General features: G+C 41.1%; 1 pseudogene; it reads right to left on the bottom strand.

Moving 5' to 3' along the window:
* Positions 1 to 6,869: 6,869 nt before the first annotated feature.
* LOC102813740 lies at positions 6,870 to 8,476 on the bottom strand (annotated as a pseudogene).
* Between the last annotated feature and the right edge of the window lie 301 nt (positions 8,477 to 8,777).

Here is an 8,777-nt window from a genome sequence, read left to right as displayed (position 1 = left end):
TGTGTCCCAATGGGAGTTATGAGCATCATCTAAGAGCTATTAATAACTGTCTTGCTGAGGTATGCACAACCCTGGAATAACAGGGCTTCAGCATACGGGGATTGAGGCATGGCTTGAAAGGGGAAAAAGAGAGGAATAATGTTAGGATGCTTAGCTGTCTTCTGAATCTTGGTCTCTCTTGCCTATCATTGTGAAATAGACTCTTGCGGGGGGGGGCGGGGACAGCCAGAAACATCACAACAGAAAACACGTGGGCCCGTATCCAGCCTATAACTAACTGGAATACCTTGGTGGGGGGCAGGAAACTGCCCAGACCCAAAATGATGGGGGGACTATGATGGCATGGACAGATGGAGTGGCTGGGGACACAGGACTCAGGGAGGGAGGGGAGCTGTTTACTGACAGCCAGAGGGGGCGGGCCTATGGGGTATCCTTTGGCTATTTGATGATGCACAGAAAGAATTTTAATCATTGAAGTGAAATGAAATATGATAGGATGAATGTGAAGCTGAAGTAGAACAGAGGCAAATAATGATGTATGCAAAACCTTGGAACAGCAGGGCTCTGGGGTACAGAGATTGAGACATGGTTTGAATGGGGAAAAGGGGAAATAATGTTAAGATGCTTGGCTGTCTGTTGAATCTTGGTTTCCCTGACATACCACTTGGTTTCCCTGGCATAGACACTGGAGATGGAGAGAAAGGAATAGCCAGAAATACCACCACAGAAAGCTTGTAAGTCATCTTCTGCCTATAACTAAAATGGGGATACAACGAGCCCAGTGAAGGAGGCTTCCTGCAGAGCCTCTGCATTACACAAGACCATAGGTGGAATCCTGAACAGCATCCAGAATCTTCTGAGGGGAAATTTCCACTTGAAAGGACAAGCAGACCAGCCTGGAGTGGCCAGAAGAACAGAAGATACTCCCTGAAAGAAAGACTGACAGGAAAAATACAAAACAATAGAGGCAGACCTACTGATTACTACAAGAACAAGCAAGTGGCTTGCCCAGGAGACATCAAGGCAAGTGGCTGGGTCCTCCTTAGGGCAAACCCCCTTCTAAGACTAAGGTTCAATGGGAATGCATGCTCTGATTGGTGACTACGTTCATCATTGATAAGGGGAAGTGAGGGAAAAACAGCTATGAAGCTGTGAGCTAAGTTCTACAATGCTCAATAGATTCCTGTGAACCCGGATGGAGACCTGGTTGGCTAGCAGTGTGCAAAGTCCAGGGGACTCTTGGACGCAGAGTCAGTGACATAGCCACAGAGGACTAGAGTGGAGAGTGAAGCGTCCAGCTGATAAGAAGAGAGGGCACATGCATAAATACACCCACACTTGCAGATAATACCCACTTGACCTGAGTTCAGTGACTGGATGATCAGAGCTCAACTAGAAGAAGAAAGAAGAGGGGGAAAAGAATAATCTGACACAATTTGATGAACTTGACCTACACCTATGGAAGTAGCTCAAAAGAGTGAACAAATCTTTAGAGCAAGGGTCATTCCCACCTCCTCCGCACATGGAGAGGACAGGGATGGGCAACTTGGACATTAGCTACCCAGAATGGGGGTGCTACTGAGGCAAGAAGTGACTGGCTTACAAGCTTTCAAGAGGGAACCTAGATCCAGAGGGCATGGAGGAAGGTAGAATCTCCACTGAGTAGTATCCATTCTGCTTACTTAGGGCTGGTGAAAGGAGATGCAGATAGGTCTCTTGCTATACAATAGTGACTAATTGTTATCAAGACTGATTGTAAGGGCTGAAAATGTAAAGATAGACATTTTGGGACAAAGGGAGGGGAATGATTAACCTTGTAGTCTAGGAGCAGAGGTTCCTGGGACCATCAAAGGAAAAGAGTAGAGAATGGAACCCTACCCAAAGAAGCAGTGATGCCAGGGATGGAGGCAGAGATGATGACATGGGGAAATGGAGCAGCTGGGAACTTTGGACTGGGAGAGGGAGAGAAGCTGTATGTGGACAACCGGGGTGGGGGTGGGGGAGACAGGCCTGCGGGGTATACTCTTTGGTTGATGGATGATGCATGGAAGGGATTTTAACCATGGCAAGGAAATGATATACAATGGGATCAATGTGAAGCTGATGTCCTCCCATGTAAATTATCACATAATTCACAATAAAGCATTAAAAAAAAGAGAGAGTGAGAGAAATCTAAGGATGTATGTATGGTTTTGGGCATATCTGCTGCAAAAGACTTCATTGAAGTGTTAAAAAAAACAAAACAAAACAAAAAACCCAAAGATGTTGCTTTTCATACTAACTAAACTGTGCCTGACCCAACCCATGGAATTTTTCAATCCCCTCATCTGCATGCAAAAGTTGGACAATGAATAAGGAAGACAGAAGAAGAATGGATGCCTTTGAATTACAGTTTTTATGAAGTATATTAGACATAGCCTGAACTGCCAGAAGAACAAACTTGTTCAAGGAAGAAGTACAGCCGGAATGCTCCTTAGAAACAATGCTGGCAGGCCTTTAGACTTGTGAACAGAAGAATCCAATCTCTGTAGGGAACATCATGCTTGGTAAAGTAGAAGGCCAGTGAAAAAGAGGACGATGAGATGAACTGATACAGTGACAGTCAAATAAACAATTATGAGGACGGCAAAATAATAATAATAATAGTAACTGTCTGCAACTTCTCATGCCTGTCATCCAGGAAAAAGAATAATTGCCTTTCATTTGTGTATCTTGATGCATAAATTGTTTCATTTGTTGTGGTATACTGGAATTAGAATCTCACAGTTGGAACATGTACTTCTTACTTGCATCACTATCTTTTCTTTTTTCTAATTAAAAAATTGTTGAGATATAATTCATTTGTCATAAAATACATCCTTTCAAGGTGTACAATTTATGTTTTTTCAAAGTATATTCAGAGAGTAATGAATGCATCATGAGTACCTTTAGAACATTCTCATCACCCCAAAAAGAATTGTCATATGCATTATCCATTGCTCTTCAATCTCCTCGTGCTCCCCCCACACCACCCTACCAGCTCCTGGCAATCCCAAATCTTATTTCTGTCCATGGATTTGCCTGTTCTAGACATTTCATATTAGTGGAATCATATAATATGTCACCTTTTGTTTCTGATTTCTTTCACTTAACATGCTTTCAACTTTTTGTCATATTATAGTATGTATCAATCTTTCATTCAATCCTCTTATAGCTGAATAATATCCCTTTGTATGGACATTCTTGTACCACATCTTGTGGATCTATTCATCAGTTGATGGCCATTTGAATTGTTTCCCCCTTTTGGCTATTATAAATAATGCTTTATGTACATTATTTATGGCCACTCTGGGAGCAGCTGAGTGCCTTGGATTAGAAAGCACTAGATTTCTTGATTCTGCTACAAATTCCATTGGCTGTAAGCCTTCTAGCTTTCTAAATATTCCTTTATATGTGGTTCAGAGTTCTGGGACCATCCTTTGAGCCTGCTTGGTCCGGTATTCTGTGTTGTTGCTGATGGAGCTCCTCACTGCACTTCTATCTGAGCCACCATTTTGTTTGTTCTCTCCTCTTCATCATGTTTTAATATCCAAGATTCTGGTGCTCTCTGACAGTGTTCTACCACTATTCATAACGTTTCCAGTTACTACATATTCAGTAGTAGTCCACCTCTCCTTCTTTTTAGTCACTCTTCTTCTGGGAACTCAACTGAAACCTATCCACCATTGGTGATCCTGGTGGTGCTCAAAATACTGGTGCCATAGTTTCCAGAATCACATTAACGTGCAAGTCACCACAGTATGACAAACTGACAGACCATTGGTGGTGAGTTGTATGTGTGCTTTATATATTCTGGATTGTGGCACTGTAGGATAAAACACTGGACCACAAAGTCAGTTTTAACTACAAAGTAGGTGGTTCAAACTCACCAGCCACTCCTCAGAAACCCTATACAGGGTCACTATGAATTAGAACCAAGTCAAAAGCTCTTAACCAGTCTTATTAGAAAAATGATTTTCTCTTACTCTTTGGGCCTTCTTTTTACTTCCTAGATCATTTCCCTTGAAATACAAACTTTTTTGTTTTCATAAAGTAACCCCCTTTTGTTTTTAATTTGTTGCTTGTGCTTAAGGTGTTGTATTTTAAGAAACCATTGCCTATTCAAAGCCACAAAGATTTTTGCTTATGTTATCTTCTAAGTGATTTATAGTTTTTAGCTTCCATTTAGGTCTTTGATGTATTTTAATTTTTGCACAAGATAGCAGTCCAACTTATTTCTTTTGTTTGTATATATACATCTGTCTTAGCACCATTTTCTTAAAAAGCTTATTTTCCCCATTGAATTATTTAGCATTCTTGTCAAAAATCAATTTATCAGAAATGTATGATTTGACTACTGGACTTTCAGTTCTATTCCTTTGGTCTATGTATCTATCCTTATGCCAATATCACACTGTCTTCATTAATGTAATTTTGAAATGTTTTGAAATTCACAAATGTGTCCTTCAATTTTGCTCATTTTTCTCAAAAATGTTTTGTTTATTCAGGGTCCTTTTGATACCATACACATTTTAGGATCTGCTTGTCAATTTCTATAACAAAATCAGCTGGTACTTTCATAGAGATTGCATTAAATCTGTTAATCAATTAAGGAGTATTGCCATTTTAGCAATAGTAACTCTCATATCATGAATATTGGATATCTTTCCATTTGTTATGTTTCTGGGCATGCATACAGCTCTACCATGTGTGTGACCTTCTAGATTTCAGGAATATGTTGAAGATTTTCAAAGTCCCCCACAAACATCTCATTCCCCAACTTTTCCATTAAGTTTTGTGTGTGTGTGTGAAGCTTTTAATTGTGAATTGAGTGAAGATTTACAGAGAAGATCATCAGTCTTACATTCACCAAATCATACACTTTGCTTTATCCTTTAAGGTTTTTTGTGTTACCTTCTGTTTGTCTCACCTGCTTTTACTCCCTCAGACAGTTGTGATATTAAACAATTGCAATGGAATGTTTTTAACAAATGCCCTGAGGAAGACTTTTCAGAGTCAAGTCAAAATATAAAAGAAAGATTTCCAGAATACTGCCAGACATGTGGTATAGTGACAATTTCCCAAGAATGGTATTTTAGGGAGCTCCAAACCCACTCTGCTTCCTCCAGGGGCTACTAGGTGGCTAGTGCTCCTTTGACAGTGGGCCTCTTTGTTTTTAAGGATACTGTTGATCTTGGGAGATGGAGATTCTAACAGGACACATTAAAAAGCCAAAAAAATAAGCACTGTGTCTTAGTTACCTTGTGTGGCACTGTAGGATAAGCACTGAACTGCTACCTGAAATGTAGGCAATTCAAACCCAGCAGCTGTTCCTCAGAAATTCTATGCAGGGTCTCTATGAGTTGGAACGACCTCAACAGCACATAACAACAACTGAACAAATATACCACAAGTGGATGACTTTTGAGAACAGACATGTTCTCCCAGTTCAAGAGGCTGTTGTTGTTGTTAAGTGCCATCAAGTCAATTCTGATTCATAGTGACCCTGTGGAGGGTTTCCAAGGAATAGCTGGTGGGTTTGAACCACTGTCCTTGTGGCTCACAGTCAAGTCCTTATCCTACAGTGCCACAGTTCAAATATAGAGCGTGGATCTGCGGGGAAATGCTTCTCGGCCTATTTCACTCTGAGTAGCTGGAAGTCCTTGGTACTCCTGGGTTTGTAGATGCTCCATCTGCCTCATGAGTCTGTGTGTGTCTCTGTAGCTATTCTGCTCTTTTTATAGCTCAACACACCCACCCTACTATGGTATGACTTCACTAACATGATATAAGAAAACCTGTATTTCCAAATAGAGCTAGATTGACAAGGACAGGGGTTAGGATTTCAATATATATTTTGGGGGGACACAATTTAATCCATAACATTGTATGTACCAAGAGACAATATTTTTCATAAACAAATACTCCGTGGATTGTTGCAAACCTTTGGTTGATTTCCAGAAGTTGAGGAAAGGTGACTTTGAGCATGTATGTTTACCAGCATCCTCGGATGCTGTGATGGATGAGCAGACTATCAGGTTCTTACTAAAGTTACTCCCTCTCCACCTTTATGCTACCTTTCTGGTTTTTTGTGTGTGTTTTTAAAGTCTTCCAGTTGAATCAAATACCTTTATAGTGCAAATGTAACAAATTCACATGCATTGGACAGTTACAGACTCAGAAGAGAATGACAGAGGCTAAAGGTGCAGCTCTTGCTTCCCAGGTGAGCCTTTATTTTAACCAGACACAGTGCTGTTACTGACATAAACACCGCTGGCAAAGCCATAGGCTCAAGCAGCAGTAATCTGTAGTGTTTTAAATAAAAAAGGTAAATGAAAAGATTCAAAATGTAAAAAGAGTAGCCACTCTTCTGGAGCAGGGGCCATCCATACCTGTACTTCTTAAGAGTGGAAGGATGCTGGTCTCACACAAATTACGGCTTCCACAGAGGAACACTCATATAAATGCATTCGATTGTTGCTTTTTAAGGTCATTGCAGTGGAAATATATTAACGATGTCCTCAAGTATCCAACATTTTCCTATCTTACATTTTAAATCATAGCTTTAGGAACCTACACAGCTTTATAAAGAATTCTCTTCACATCACAGCACAACTGTAATAGTTCTCTTTAAAATACAAAAATGTTCCCACTGTAACATATATATCTACGTGACAAGCTAAGATCCTGCATCAAGCATTATTCAATCTCACCATCTGATATAAACCTGAATAGTGTCATATTTGCAAAATGTTCACATTTAATATTGTAGTTGAAGAGAAGATAAAAGGAATGTGGGCTTTAGCACAGGGGACCTTTATGATTTTCAGTGGTCTCATTGGCACTTGGGTTCAGCTGAAGTCCCAACCAGTGAGGACAATTGGAGTGACCAGGATCCAGATGTAAAAGAGGAGACAGGCCCAGCTGGAGCTGATCTTGACCCACACAGCTGGCCACTTGCTAGTCGTGTTCTGGAACTCTGCTTCAGGGCTGTACCAGCTGGTCAGGGTCATTGTGTTGTACAAGGAAGCCAAGCAGAGAATGAAATGGAAGGCAGAGTAGCTGTACTGTACTCCCTCTTTCTCATTGTCCAAAGCCCGTGGAGACTGTCCGTCTTCTTCATCACTGGTCCCATTGGTAGCTGTGTCATAGAGGATCACACTGTCGCTCCCTGACAGGGTCAGCTTGTTCACTTGGCTAGTGCTGGAATTGTGAATGGTAGAATACAAAAGGCAGAAAACAAAGCCTACCAGTCCCATAAAATTCTCTACTTCCAGAAAATGCCCACTCTTTATCAGTGGAGCAGAAGTCGGGGCTAGAGCAGATGAGTTTCCAGGAGCCCAGGTTGGTGTTGTTGTTGTGTGTAATGATGCTCAGCAGGTCGGGTTTGCAGGAATGATCTGGAACATTGGACATAGCTGAGTATGTGAGTTACATGTGTAGCGGGTGATGACAGAGGACTGTAGGAGGCCAGACCAAGGTTGATGTTCCTGAATTTTTGGAAGAATTGATATGACAGAAACCACATGCAAAGGATCAGATTAATACTGATGAACAACTTGTTTTCTGTGCAGCCATCAGGTTTGGTGACGTAAACGTAGAATAATAAGACTGTGATAAATGAATGACACAGTAGAAAGGAAACTTGTCACAGACAATAAAGCGGCATCCCAGCTCCTTGGATTTCCTTCCTCCATTTGACTTACCCATTTTTCATTCCAAGAATGAGCGAAATCCCACCAGCAGCACCAGCTGGATGACAATGAATAAGAAAGCCCTATCATGCCAACAAAGGAGCTCCTATAGTGTAGTGGTTATGAATCCGGGCTGCAAACCACAAGTTCAGCAGTTCAAAACTAGCAGCTGTTCCACAGGAGAAAGATGAGACTTTACAGCCTTGGAAACCCTGTACAGGGTCACTATGAGTCGGAACCGACTCCACAGCACTTAACAACAATAACATCACGCCAACAACAAACCAGGCTGTGGCAAAATGACCCCCAGGAATGTAGAAAGATCTAACCACGATAAAAACAAGGGCTGCAATTTTGAAAGACAAATACCCATTGTGCCTTGCTGCTCTCGGATCTTTACTTGTTCTTACTTTTAACATGAGTGGAAAGAAGATAGGGAAAAAGATGGTCAAGACAAAGCTGATCCGGTACACAGCTTTATAACCGACCAGCACATCATAATCTTTATCCTCCTGGACATCAACTACCTTGATTTTAAATCCTCCTTCACCGAATCCAAGACTCTTTTTCAGCTGAATTTCCATCCCTAGTGTCAGCATGATACAGGACACAAACGTGCCCAGGAGGAGAATGAAGGCATAGATGAGGCGGGTCATGGTGGAATTCTTAATGTTGGGGCAGCAACTACATAGGAAACAGGATGCCCCACTGCGGAGGCATGGAACCCGGCTGGCAAGGGAGAAGACACCCAGCACAGCCCCCATAGTGATGCTGGTGTTGGAGGCGGCCGGTTGGAGGGTTCAAGCGCGGTGTTAACTGCCAGCCGAGATGTCTCTTCAGAAAAGCAATGGTTTCTCTGCTACCATTCATTTTTGAGCAAATCACTTAATTTCTCACAGTTTACGTTTCTTCATTTGAAAAGAAAAAAAAAGAAATTTTGTTTATTTGATCTTTACAATATTTTGAGGAATGAATTATTATCCCAGCTTTTTTTTTTTTTTCAAATTAGAAAACAGAAGCTGAGTGAAATTAAGTGATTTAAGTATATTTAAATTTAATTTAATA

Source organism: Chrysochloris asiatica, unplaced genomic scaffold (genome assembly GCF_000296735.1).
Source record: "Chrysochloris asiatica unplaced genomic scaffold, ChrAsi1.0 scaffold00169, whole genome shotgun sequence".
NCBI classification, from domain to species: Eukaryota; Metazoa; Chordata; class Mammalia; order Afrosoricida; family Chrysochloridae; genus Chrysochloris; species Chrysochloris asiatica.
Note: the sequence above shows the minus strand (reverse complement) of the source record. Positions and strands in the feature narration are given on the sequence as shown.